Raw genomic sequence first — 14401 nt, 5'->3', positions numbered from 1 at the left:
GAAGACTGCGCTCACCACCCCGATGGGTCTCAGCGAATTCAATTGTATGCCGTTCGGGCTCTGCAACGCACCAGGAACCTTCCAACGGTTGATGGAATGCTGTCTGGGACACCGGAATTTCGAGACGGTCCTGTTATATCTGGACGATATCCTCGTCTATTCCAAAACCTACGAGGACCATCTGAAACACCTGGCAGAAGTGTTTGACGCCCTGGCAAGCTACGGCCTAAAGGTGAAACCCTCCAAGTGTCACCTGCTGAAACCAAAGGTGCAGTACCTGGGACACATGGTGAGTGCTGACGGAGTGGCTCCCGACCCCGATAAGATCACCGTGATTAAAGACTGGCCAAGACCCTCCAACATAAAGGAAGTGCGGCAGTTTCTCGGGTTGGTAGGCTACTACCGAATATTCATTCCCGGTTTCACCAAAATGGCAGCTCCTATGCAGGACCTCCTGATAGGCCAATCCAGGAAGGCCAAAAACCAGAAGCCGCCCATCAGATGGGAAAAGCTGGAAGAAGAGTCCTTCCGCCAGCTGAAGATGGCCCTCACGGGGGATGAAATCCTGGCGTACCCTGACTACAGCCAGCCCTTTATCCTCCACACGGACGCGAGCAACATCGGGCTAGGAGCTGTACTGTACCAGATCCAGCAGGGGAAAGAACGGGTAATTGCTTACGCCAACCGAAAACTACGGCCCACAGAGAGAAACCCTGAGAATTATAGCTCATTCAAGCTAGAGTTCCTGGCAGTGGTGTGGGCAGTGACCGAACGTTTCAAGCATTACCTTGCCTCTTCCAAGTTCACCGTGTACACGGATAACAACCCGTTGACACACCTGGACACAGCAAGACTTGGTGCCCAGGAGCAGAGATGGATGGCCCGCCTGTCCAACTACGAAATCACCATCAAATACCGGGCGGGACACTCAAATGCCAATGCAGATGCCCTGTCCAGAATGCCAAACTTACCGGACGTAGGGGAAGATCCAGAAGATCTGGAAGAAGTCGAACTCCCTGCGTACCACCGTCATGGGATTACCCTGTATTCCCACCGTGTGAAGGACAGGCGCTCTGCTACGTTCAATCCCTTACCCCACTACAGCTGGGCGGAGACATAAGACAGTGATCCCGCAGTCCGTCTGGTGAAGGAAATGCTGACACAGGCTGATGCCCGTCTTGACCCAGACGCTCCGGAGGAGACCAAGCAACTGTGGAAGGAGAAAAGTAAGCTGTTCCTCTACAGGGAGAAGCTGTGCCGGAGAATGGTCAACTCTCGAACACATGAGCTGACCTGGCAGGTAGTGGTCCCAAGACGAGACGCGGCTATGGTTCTGGAGGCATACCACAACGGAGCCGGACACTTCGGATGGAAAAAGCTGGAGTTCTTGTTGCGTGAACGGTTCTACTGGATAGGCAAGAGAGGAGCCATCGAGAGGTGGTGCAGAGACTGTGGCCCGTGCAACCTAAGAAGGAAGGACCGTGCCAGCCAGAAGACTCCCCTGCAGTCCATCATCACCAGGCAGCCACTGGAACTGGTAGCCCTGGACCATGTGAAACTGTCTCCAAGCAGATCTGGGTACGTCTACGCCCTCACCATCGTAGATCACTACTCCCGGTTCCTGGTGGTGGTCCCTGTCAAGGACTTAACGGCTCAAACAGCAGCTAGAGCCTTCCAGCAGCACTTCTGCCAGCCACACGGGTATCCGGAGCAAGTGTTGACGGACCAAGGACCAGCCTTCGAAGCGGAGGTCTTCCAGGAGTTCTGCAACCTGTATGGCTGCAAGAAGATAAGAACAACGCCCTATCACCCTCAGACCAACGGACTATGTGAGAAAATGAACCAGGTGGTGATAGACTTGCTAAAAACATTGCCCCTGGAGGAACGCAGTCTGTGGCCTGAAAAACTGCCTGATTTGGTGGACTTGTACAATCACATCCCCGTAGGCTCCACCAACTGTACCCCGGCTTACCTAATGAGAGCAAGACCTGGTAAGCTGCCTATTGACCTGGATATGGGAGTCCTGACACCTGAGGACACCTCGCCAGAGACAGACTGGGATACAGAACGGCAGCAGCAGTATCAGAAAGTACAGGAGAGTGTCGAGCGGAGTCTGTCTCAAGCAAGAGAAAGGCAAGAGAAGGCTTATAACCAGTATGCTCCCACTGTTCCCCTGGTACCTGGAGAGCAGGTCTTGAAGAGAAAGAGACGGCTCCACAAGTTGGATGACCAGTGGGAGAAGGACCCGCACACCGTACTGCCCTCAAGCCATGAGAACCCAAAAGTATGTATCATCAGTAAGGATGGAGGAGAGACCAAAGCCATTGTCTCCAGAGACCACCTGAAGAAGTGTCCCAAGCAGCTGCAAAGCCCTGAAGAAGATCAAGAAAACCCTCAACCCGCAGAGGAAAGGGAAGAAATGATCAGTACCGTACTCGGTGACTTTCCCCGGTCCTGGACTCAGATCAACAATGCAGTCGTCGTACCCATCCTCACCTTTCTCCAGCCAGCCCCTCAAGAGCCTACAGAAGAACAGGGAGTGTCGGAAGAGCAGCCGGCCAAGGAGGCAGAAGAATCCATACCAGCAGCCCAGGAGAATCAACCCTCTGCTAGTAGTGAGCCTGCCGTGCCCCTAGTAAGCCAAAGAGTATGCAGAAAGCTGCCAGACCTTCCCGCAACACCTCCTACACCCTGTAGTGCAGAACCAGATAGTGGGTTACGTAGGTCCACCAGGAGCACTAGAGGACAAATGCCCGCTCGCTGGAGAATCTAAAATGTAATCTGTAAATTGCAAATGTTGAAAAAGGTTTATGTTTTTGTTACCTGGTTACTAATTATGTTTCTCTAGTTGCCCTTCAGGTTTATTTGGACTGACAGGTTATGGACGCTGAATAACCGGAACTACATTGTAGATAGTTGCACCTTGGTGCCTCTTGCGAAGATGGCCGCGGAAGAGAAAACCTGTCTGGCGTGGCCTCCTTGTGGCCCAAAGTAGCTAGCCCCAGCCTTGCAGCCACGCCCAGGGCCAACGCTTGGGGTTTGCTTTGGACAGGTCCCCTACTCTGTGCCAAGACTTCACCTTGTTGGGTGATATGGACACCCGGTTACGGACAAGCCGTGACCTCTAAAGACTAAAGCTTCTTGTATATATGTTGTTGTATTATTGTTTATACCCTGTATTTGTGTTTTCTTAAAAATGTGTTTAGTCCCGGAGTACTAAAATTCACTAGGGGGGGATGTGGCACCCCAGGGGTCTGGTTGCCACAGTAAAAGAAATATTACGTCTGAGAGCAAGTGGGAGGTTTCTCTGGTCAGGAGCCCTAAGCATGCAACACTTCCTGCCCAGACCTGGGAGGGGAGGAATCTGCCCTTATAAACTGGGTCTGGGGCGGGATTAGTGAGTTCAGTCAGCGCCTGGAGACAGTTCCAGACACAGGGAGAGTTACAGCAGGAGCTCTGTAAGAGCAGTAGCTGAAGACCAGGGGCTGGAAGCTAAGCAGAGTTAAAGCTCGCCCTGGCAGAAGAATCTGATAACCGGACACCGGAGTCCGAGGCTGTGGGGACTGATATTCACCCAGCAGCAGAAACCAGCCGGCAGGGGATTCCAGGTCCTCTGGCCATAGAAGCCCGGAGGCTCAGTCACAAGGAAGGGACCAGCACCGCCATCCAGGAGCGGAGGCTAACAGAAGGCACCAAGTCACCAGCCATATGGGTGAGCACCACACGGTATACTCAGGGACGTGTGCTACTTCTACCCGCTTACAGCAAGGTAGCCAGAAAGAGTGCAGATAGACGGGGAGGCCTACAACTCCACCTGGCCAGGGGAACTCCTGTTTGCTCGCAGACTGACCAGGCCCCTTATGTTAGCCAGTACTCCCGGGAGGGTCTGCTTTAATATCACCAGTAAAGACCCTGAACTGCACTGCAAAGACTCTGAGTCGTTCCTGCTTCATCGCCGCACCAGCACTACTAGTGCTGGGACTCCCGTGCACTATCACCCTCACCATCAACTACACTGCCCTGGGGCTCCACTCTTCCCGTGGGGAGTCACACTACCTCAGCTGCACACACCATCAGCCCCAGCGGTCTGCCTTGCAGCAGCGGTCCGCGCTGACCGCAATCCACGGGTGGCGTAGTCGGACAATTAAGCTAAAACCCCCACAAAATACCGCCATCGGCCTGACCACCCTGAGCCACGGGACTGGGTCACCGCCACGGATTCTACAACCCCCAGAGACCCGGCTCCGGGTATCCCACACACGTCCACACTAGGCCCAGGGGGCGAGTCATATCCATATGTCCTGGCTGGGAAGGGGTTCCTGACCTTGGACGTATGGATATGTCCTGGCGAAAATGCAGCACCATGACTGGAGGCACAGTGATCGCATTAAGGTGCCTGCTGATTCTGACAATATTACACCTATGCTCGTTGACACTGGGAGGTTTCGCCGTCCACCACGCAACTACGATCACTGGGATTAGTTGTTCAGAAATTGCCTAAAACACTGAGTTCCAGCTATGATCGGTGCTATAACAGCATCAATCATAGGCTAGTGCCAGGCAACGCCAATGTCACCAACCCCAGCGCTGATTGGAGCGAACAGACAATGATGTCCGATAGCACCAATCAGTGAGCAGAGAAGCGGTCTGACCTCACAGTGATCGCCCTGCACTTCCTCATTCCAGCTTGGAGACATTACAGAGCAGTCACTGTGTCGTTCTGCTGCAGATCTGCTGGGCCTTTTGGTGCCAAAGGCTTTTTGAAGCCTGTGCCATCACTACTGCTGTTGCTGTTGCTGAAAGAAGACATTCCTGATACATTCCTGAGCTGTTCCGGTCCACTGCTTTTTCCTAATCCACCCCAATCTACTTATCCCCCTTTTCCCCAGTTTCCCACTTCCACCCTCTCCCTAATTTCTTCCCCACCCCCATTCTAAGGCCGAGCGCTAATGATTGCTTGGTTGCTGATCAATACTCGATCGCTCGTTTTTTTTCAGATTTTTGTGTGTTCTGCAGCCAGCGAGCGCTGATCAGCGTCTGTGCTCGCTTTTGGCAAGGACTTTTTTTTTCCTGTCCATCCCCACCCCTCTTTTGCACCACATCCGTGCGTGCGTCCTGTAGCCACTGAGGCTCTGATCAGTGCCTCACATCACTGATTGGCATCCGGTTGTAGTTTTTTTTTGTGAGTCAAATTAAAAAAATAATTTAGATTAGTTGATAGGGCTAGATTAGAGATAGTAAAAATATACTGTAGTAATCAGCGTCTATTTCGGTATTTTTAACTGAATATCGTCAGGGTTAGTGTCAGATAGTAAAGTGTAAAAACATAATGTAGATTAGTTGATAGGGCTAGATTAGGGACAGTAAAAATATACTAAATCAGAAAAGGTCCCAATGAATATTACAACTACCAGGTCATAAGATCACCCTAACGGTTAAATACATATCAACAAATATCACAGCCTCACATTTACTGGCCAGATATATAGAGTGAACACCCCTGATGAAGCTATTGCGAAATGCGCATTGAGTTTGCTGGTGAGTGGGCAAGTGACTCCATTACTGTGTGGTCATGAACTGTTTATATGCTGTTAACTGAGGGATTTTACTCAATCATGTATTATTTTTCCTGCAATCATGTTGGTTTATTACAATGATGAATATGTATCGACTTTGAATATATGTATATTTATTATGCATAATTGATACACTCCCTATGTAACCCAAGATTTATATAGCACAATATCACTTTCAATTTATTGAATTAATTATTTATATATCATTGGGTTACTCCAAATTGCTCACTCATCTTTGTATGCATCAATCTTCCTGTATATTGGATTGTCTATGGTAGTATTTATTTGTTTGTTTTTTACTCAATAAAATTTATATCTTTTTATGAATCCTGCTGTACCTTTGGCCCAGGCATCCTTTTCTTTTTTGGATATACAGTATCATAAGTTTGCTGAGGTGTACATTCCCCAAAAAGACATCCGTGCAAATGAGTCCCAAATACATTTCCAGGGGAGGCCTAAATTCTGACAATACCTGTCCAGCAACAGGGCCAGGTATGGAAGTAAACTCTACAAACTGTTTGAGAGTACCTCAGGGTACACACACAGATGTAGGGTTTATGAAGGGAAGGAAATCCGGATTCAACCCCCTGAATGCCCCCTGTCCTGGGAGTGAGTGGGAAAATTGTGTGGGATTTGGTGCACCCACTGCTGGATCAAGGTTATCACCTTTACGCAGATAACTTTTAGACCATCATCCCACTTTAAGTCCCTCTCTGCCAGAGCTACTGCAGCCTGCGTTACTGTGTGCAAAGATCAGAGAGGACGCCCTAGGACGCTAATTGGGCAGCTGCTCAGAAAGGGTGAGAGCAGAGCCCAATGTAGTAACAACATGCTGGTGGTCAAGAGATGTCCTTTTCTTGACCACCATACATAGTGATGGCAGCACCCCCATTGCTGTATGAAGTGCCTCTACACAGGTCCCCAAACCAGACTCTGTCCTGGGGTAGAATAAAAATATGAGGAAAGTTGATCTCTCCAATCAAGTCCTCAGGCTTTACAGTGCCATGTGGAAAGCTAAAGTGCGGTACAAGAAGCTGACTGTGCAAATTGTACAGATGGAAATGTATAACTCTTTCATGCTATCACAATGTCTAGGCCACAAAGGCACATTCCTTCAGGTCTAGGAGGTAGTGATCAAGGCCTTAATATTTACAGTACTTACAGTGCTTTTGGAACTGAAGGAAGCTCTCAAAAAAGATGCCAAGTGTGTTACAGAAGGGGGATAAGAAAGGACACCACTTATCAATGCGACACCTACCCCAACAAACCTGGCCTGTGTATAACATTTTTTTCAAGCTGCACCACTCATTTATGGACTACTAAATTCATTTCTGACTTAGGCTGTGTGCCCACGTAGCATTTTTCAAGCGTATATGCTGCGGAATTTCCGCAGCGTAAACGCTTGAAAAACGCATGTATATCCGCACCCCATGGTCCCCAATGGGATTCCGCAAGTTCTATGCACATGCTGCGGATTTTTCCGCAGCGTTTATGCCGCGTTCAAAAATCCGCAGCATGTCATTTAATTTTGCGTTTCCGCAAGCGGAATTGCCTTTGTCCAATGCATAAAAAACGCAAGGCAATTCCGCATGTGGAAAACGCGTGATAAACGCGCGAAAAATGCGCGATAAACGCGTGCGGAATTCCGCATGCGTTTTTCCGGGAGAGGACTTGCATTTATGCAGCAGAAATTTTCTGCTTCATAAATGCAACGTGGGCACATAGCCTTATACAACTTATGCATGCCAATCAGATGCAATCTACACAACTCACATTTGCCAACCTGAAGTACTCTGCACAACTCGCATATGCCAACCTGATGCACTCTACACAACTTTCGCATGTCAACCTGATGAACTCTACACAACTTACAGTTGAAACCAGAAGTTTACATACACTATATAAAGACACATATGCATGTTTTCTCAATATCTGACATGAAATCAGAATAAACCTTTCCTGTTTTAGGTCAATTAGGATTACCATATTTTTTAATGTTTGCAATGAGAGAGAGAGAGAATGTTTTAAGGCATTTTTATTACTTACTGCAAAGTCAAAAGTTTACATACATTTTATTAGTATTTGGTACCATTGCCCTTAAACTGAATGACTTGGGTCAAACGTTTGGGATATCCTTCCACAAGCTTCTCATAATAGTTGGTCGGAATTTGGGCCTATTCCTCCTGACAAAGCTGGTGTAACTGATCCAGATTTGTAGGTCGCCTTGCTCACACCTACCTTTTCAGCTTTGCCCATAAATTTTCAATAAGATTAAGATCAGGGCTTTGTGATGGCCACTCCAAAACATTGACTTTGTTATTCTAAGCCACTTTGTTACCATTTTGGCAATATGCTTCGGGTCATTGTCTATTTGGAAGACCCATTTCCGCCCATGCTTTAACTTCCTGGCTGATGTCTTGACATGTTGCTTCAGTATTGCCACATAATCTTCTTTTCTCATGATGCCATCTATTTTGTGAAGTGCACCAGTCCCCCCTGCAGCAAAACAACCCCACAACATGATGCTGCCACCCCCACAGGTGCCAGTACTACAGGTAATGAGTGGAGGACAGAGGAGCCTCTTAAAGAATAAGTTACAGGTCTGTGAGAGCCAGAAATCTTGCTTGTTTGTAATTGACCAAATACTTATTTTCCACCAAAATTTTAAAAAAAATTCTTTACAAATCAGACTGTGATTTTCAGGATTTGTTTTCTCATTTTGTCTCTCATACTTGAGGTCTACCTATGATGTCAATTACAGGTCTCTCTCATCTTTTTAAGTGGGAAAACGTGCACAATTGGTGGCTGACTAAATATCTTTTTTCCCCACTGTACATATTGCAGCCCCATGTCTCCTGTCATGTATATGCTCCAGCCCCATGTCTCCAGTGATGTATATGCCCCAGCTGCATATCTCCTATGATGTATAGGCCGCAGCCCCATGTCTCCTGTGATGTATATGCCCCAATCCCTAATCTCTTGTTATGTCTATGTTGCAGCCCCATGTCTCCAGTGATGTATATGTCCCAGCCCCATGTCTCCTATGATGTATATACTGCAGCCCCATGTCTCCTGTCACCTGTATGCCGCAGCCCCATGTCTCCTGTGGTGTATACTCTCCAGCCCCATATCTCCTGTGATGTATATGCCGCAGCCCCATGTCTCCTGTGATGTATATGCAGCAGCCCTATGTCTCCTGTGATGTATATACTGCAGCCCCATGTCTCCTGTGATGTATATACGGCAGCCCCATGTCTCCTGTCATGTATATGCTCCAGCCCCATGTCTCCTGTCATGTATATGCCCCAGCCGCATATCTCCTGTGATGTATAGGCCGCAGCCCCATGTCTCCTGTGATGTATATGGCACAGTCCCCTGTCTCGAGTGATGTACAGTATATGCCCCAATCCCAAATCTCTTGTTATGTCTATGTCACAGCCCCATGTCTCCAGTGATGTATATGTCACAGCCCCATGTCTCCTGTGATGTATATACTGCAGCCCCATGTCTCCTGTCACATGTATGCTGCAGCCCCATGTCTCCTGTGGTGTATGTGCTCCAGCCCTATATCTCCTGTGATGCATATGCCCTAGCCCCATGTCTCCTGTGATGTATATGACGGGCCCCTTGGGCTGTGTGTGTAGGGGAATACCCGGAGCAGGGTCTCTGCGTAATGTCAGGGGTTGTAGTCTCCGTGGCGGCGACCCGGTCTCGTGGCTCAGGGTGGTCAAACCAGTGGCGGATCTGTTTCTTTGGTTTTGTAATGTTTAAATGTCCGACTATGCCACCCGTGGATTGCGGTCACTGAGAACCGCCGCTGCAGGGCAGACCGCTGAGGCTGATGTTGAGTACGCAGCAGAGGGTAGTATAACTCCCCACGGGAGGAGTAAAGCCTCAGGGCAGTGAGTGCAGATGGTGGGGGTGATGGTGCACGGGAGCAACAGTAATGACTCAGAGTCGAGTGATGTAGTCCAGGGTCTTTACTCACAGTTTTACACTCCAAGCCACTTCTGCAGGTAATGGCTGCCCACGTCGTGCTGTCCTCACCAGGTGAGGGGCTCGGCCAACTCCCAGGTACCTTTGGAATGCTTTTCAGGACCCCCTTCGTGTGTCCTTTCTCTGGCCTGTCGTACCCCACAATTGACCACGTTTCTGTCCAGCTGCCTCGGGCCTTGGCGGGCAAACGTATGTTCCGTTTCCCTGGGTCCTATATGGTGACTTCCTAATGGGTGTAGTGAGGGGCCGTGCACATACAATGCCACAGCCTCCGGTTACTAGCTGAGGGTAGTTGCTCTCCTCCACTAGATGAGGGATCCGGTTCCCTTTCTTGGCCTGACCCCCCTACTCTGGTAGCGGCGGACGTGCGGTGGCGGCTGGCCGGTCCGCACCCCTGGGGTCCCTTCACTCCACTCCTGGAGCCTCCTCCGTTCCTCTCCCTTCCTTCCTTCTCCTCTAGGCCCAGGCCTTGAGACTTGGCCTGCCTGCGGAGCAGAGCCCATGAAGAGCCCCTGCTCCCAGCCTCCTTCTCTCTCGGCTCTCTCTCACCTTCTACTCTACTCCCTGACTCTAAGATGGTGCCCACCATATATACTCCCCTATACAGTGCACCAGAGATCTACTCTCCCCACCCACACACTACCGGGTTCCCCTTTCCTAGGTGTTCCCTCCCCCCCCACTCCAGCCAGAGACAGGGACAGTTGTGCTCTCTCTTGGGAGCATCATCGCCCTGCCCCCCGGAAATGTGGTGTAGTGCATGTGGGTGTTAGTGTCCTGAGCCACACTCCATCCTTACCTGAAAGTGAGATATCACACCTCTGGGTGAGATGCAAACCCTCTGTAGCGACCGAACCCTCGGGGCGCTACATTCCCCCCCTGGTAAATCACAGCACGTCCGCGGGCTGGAACAGAGCAAAAGACAATTGATTTCAAGACATGCAGAATTAAAGTTTTTTGTTTTGTTTTTTTTTAACGTTACTTGTCATAAAACTTTTCTCTTTTCAACAATATTATAATACTTTCTTAATACTTTCTTCACACATATAAGTCATTATAAAACTCTTTTCACTTGCATAAACACATCTGTCACATATAAAACGTTTTTCTTCATCAACATTCTTTTAAGTAGAAAATATAAAACATTATCAGCAACACTCTTGCGATGAAGTCTCTTTAGCAGGTCACAGTCCTTGCCGGGACCAGGTGTCCACGTCATCCAATAAGGTGCAATTTTACTAACTGCAAATTTTCAAACACCTTCTGGCGTCTATTGAGGTAGGTGTATATAAAACCAATAGGGGGCACTTTAAGAAGTGCAATTATTTACAAAGTTTGGCTGCTCCCAGTCCTCAGCCGAATAAAAAGGGTTGGCTGCTCCCAGTCCTCAGCCGGATAGTTCACTGACCATTTTCGGGTAACTTTAGTAAACAAATAAACTTGACAACAATCCCGATCCGGGTAAACTTTTTATAATCCGCAAAACGGCGTGTCTCCTTCTCTTTCACCCCGACGGGTAACTATGTACAGTTTCTGCTGCTGCTCTTTAGTAGCGGTATCCCTCTGGTGGACGTTCCTGCTCCTCGTCCTCTTCAGGCTCGTCCAGGTCCTCCGCGTAGCAGGGTTCAGGGTAGTGCTGTTCCTCTACTCGCTGAACGTTGAGGGCGTACCACCCCCGCAAACCTCGGTGTCGGGTGTATGATACTCGATCCCCCGGGAACAGATCCCGTTTCGGGTGACCCGCGGGCAGACGACCCTCCACATCCCTCCTGTTGACGAGTTGTACTTTTTAATGACATCACTAGTTTTACCATATAGTGTACTGGAAAACGGAAAAAAAAATTCCAAGTGCGGTGAAATTGCAAAAAAGTGCAATTCAACAGTTGTTTTTTTTTTACCGCATTCACTGAATGCTAAAACTGACCTGCCATTATTATTCTCCAGGTCATTACGAGTTCATAGACACTAAACATGTATAGGTTCTTTTCTATTTAAGTGGTGAAAAAAAATCCAAAGTTTGCTAAAAAAGAAAAAAAAAAAGGGCCATTTTCCGAGACCCGTAGCATCTCCATTTTTTGGGATCTGGGACCAGGTGAGGGCTTATTTTTTGCATGCCAAGCTAATGTTTTTATAGATACCATTTTGGGGTAGATAAGATGTTTTGATCGCCCGTTATTGCATTTTATAGTAATGTTGCGGCGACCAAAAAAAAGGTAATTCTGGTGTTTAGAATTTTTTTCTCCTTACGCCGTTTACCGATCGGATTAATTCTTTTTTTATATTGATAGATCAGGCGATTCTGAACGCGGCGATACCAAATATGTGTATGTGGGTTTTTTTTTTATTGTTTTATTTTGAATGGGGCAAAAGAGGGGGTGATTTAAACTTTTTTTTTATTTTTTATATTTTTAAAAACATTTTTCTTTACCTTTTGCTTGCTTCAAAAGTCTCCAAGGGAGACTAGAAGCAGCACTTGCCTGATCAGTTCTGCTACATACAGGCGATGAGCAGATTGCTTGTATGTAGCAGATTTGCTCACTTGCTATGAGCGCCGACCACTGGGAGTAGTAATCCAGACATAACAACTGCAGGGGTCTCCTGCAGACCCCGGGTTGTCATGCCAACCCATCAGTGACCCGTGATCATGTGACGGGGTCACTGATGGGCGGGGTAAGTGAGGCGCTTCTGGCGCGGCGATGTTAAATGCCGCTGTCAGAGATTGACAGCGGCATTTAAGTAGTTTACAGCCGTAGGTGGATCGCAATTCCACCCTCGGCTGTTGCGGGCTCGTGTCAGCTGTATAAATCAGCTGGCATGTGCCCAGTTCAGTGCGGGCTCAGCGCCGGAGCCAGCGCAGAACAGAGGGTGCTGACGTGGTGCGTACTATTGCGTACCATGTTCAAAAGGGGTTAATAACGTTCTGAACATGCCTGATGCTGGCACTTAGATCCCCACTTCAGTCACCGCTCTGTTTATAAAGCGCAGTGACTGTAACCACACCCTCGGTGCTGACTGACAGCAGCTCAGCATTAGAGTCGGCTGTCAGTTAGTGCCGGGGGTTCGGTTATAGCTGCTGCTCACTATACACAAAGCAGAGACTGAACCTGCGCCAGCGCTGCCCCCATGTCTGAGACCCGAATGTTACCGGGAGGAATAAAGTTAATTTCCTTCAAGCAGCGAGGGTCTAAATGCTGGTGCCAGTCAGGGTCAGAATGCTATTAACCTGCAGAGTAGCCACATATCTGCTGGTTAATAGCATTTTTTTCACGTGACAGGTTGGCTATAAATGTTTGACCAAATGTAGCAGGGTAATTTTCAAGTTGATAATTTTTTACAGCCCCCGAAGGATGGTATAAATATCCACATGTCCCTTGGCAGAAAAAGGTTCCCCTTCCAAAGGTCTAGAGCTAGACTTTACAATCATAACTGCAAGGTATTTGTCATGTAAAAAATATGCCAAAAATAATAATTCCAGAACTTTTCTTGAGCTTTAATGCCACCCATAATCTGTACAATTCAATTGAAAAATAAACTGAAATCTTTTTGGGTGGAAAAAGAAAAATGAAGAATGAAAATAACATGCTTTCATAAATATATACACCCTTAAATGAATACTTTTTTGACGTATGCTTTGAACTTATGACAGCATTCAGTCTTTTTGGGTAGGAGTTTCAGCAATATTTGCTTACTCTTCCTTGCAGTAATGCTCCAAATGTGTCAGATTACGAGAGTATCTCCTGTGTACAGCCCTTTTGAGGTCAATCCACATATTTTCAATTTGATTCATGTATGGGCTCTTCCTGGGCCATTCCAAAATTTTGATCTTCTTCTAGGGAAGCTATTTTCTTGTTGATTTGGAGGTATGCTTAGGGTCGCTGTTGCCCTGAAAGGTGAAATTCCTTTTCATCTTCAGCTTTTTAGCAGAGGCCTGAAGATTGTGTTGCAAAATTGATTGATATTTCTAACTGTTCATAATTCCCTCAATCTTCACTAAAGCCCCCGTTTTTGCTGCCGCAAAACAGCTTTGAATCATAATGCTCCCTCCACCATGCTACACAGTGGGTATGGTGTTTGTTTGTTGAAGTGCAGTGTTGGCTTTATGCCAAACATACCATTTGGAACTATGGCCAAAAAAGTTCAACCTTGGTCTCCTCAAACCATAACATTTTTTCACACATGTTTTTGGTAGACTTAATGCAAATTTTTGGCAAAACATAGCCGTGCTTGTTTTTTTGTTTTTCTTTGTAAGAAAAGGCTGACGTCTTGCCACCCTACCACACAGGCTAGACATATGAAGAATATGGGAGATTGTTGGCACATGCAGTACACAACAACTACTTGCCAGGTATTCCTGCAGCTTCTTTAATGTTGCTGTAGGTTTGAGGGCCTCCTGGACCAAATTTCTTAAATTTTTGAGGGCCGTCCAGTTCTCGATAATCTCACTGTTGTGCCAAATTTAAGCCACTTCTTGTTGATCGTCTTCACAGTGTTCCATGATACATCCATGATGTTCCTTGAAATTATTTTTTGTATCCATGTCCTGACTGATATCTTTCCACAATGAGATCCCTTTGCGGTGTTGCAAGCTGTTTAAGGACCATGGTTTTTGCTATAAAATATTAGGAAATCCAACTAGAACACCTAAACTTTATATGACATTAATCAGAATAACTTTAAAAGATGGCAGCTGTGTAGTGACTACTATTTAACATGAGTTTAAATTTGATTGAGGATGCGGTTGTGTTCAGAATTAGTCAATTATAAGAGGGTGTTCACAATACTGGAACCACATTATGTTAGTTTTGTTATTTTTTATTTTCCTCCTCAAAATG

Source organism: Phyllobates terribilis, unplaced genomic scaffold (genome assembly GCF_046119375.1).
Source record: "Phyllobates terribilis strain yellow unplaced genomic scaffold, ASM4611937v1 Scaffold_11__3_contigs__length_659146591, whole genome shotgun sequence".
Lineage (NCBI taxonomy): Eukaryota > Metazoa > Chordata > Amphibia > Anura > Dendrobatidae > Phyllobates > Phyllobates terribilis.
The sequence above is the reverse complement of the archived record's forward strand: the minus strand, read 5'-3'. Positions refer to the sequence as shown.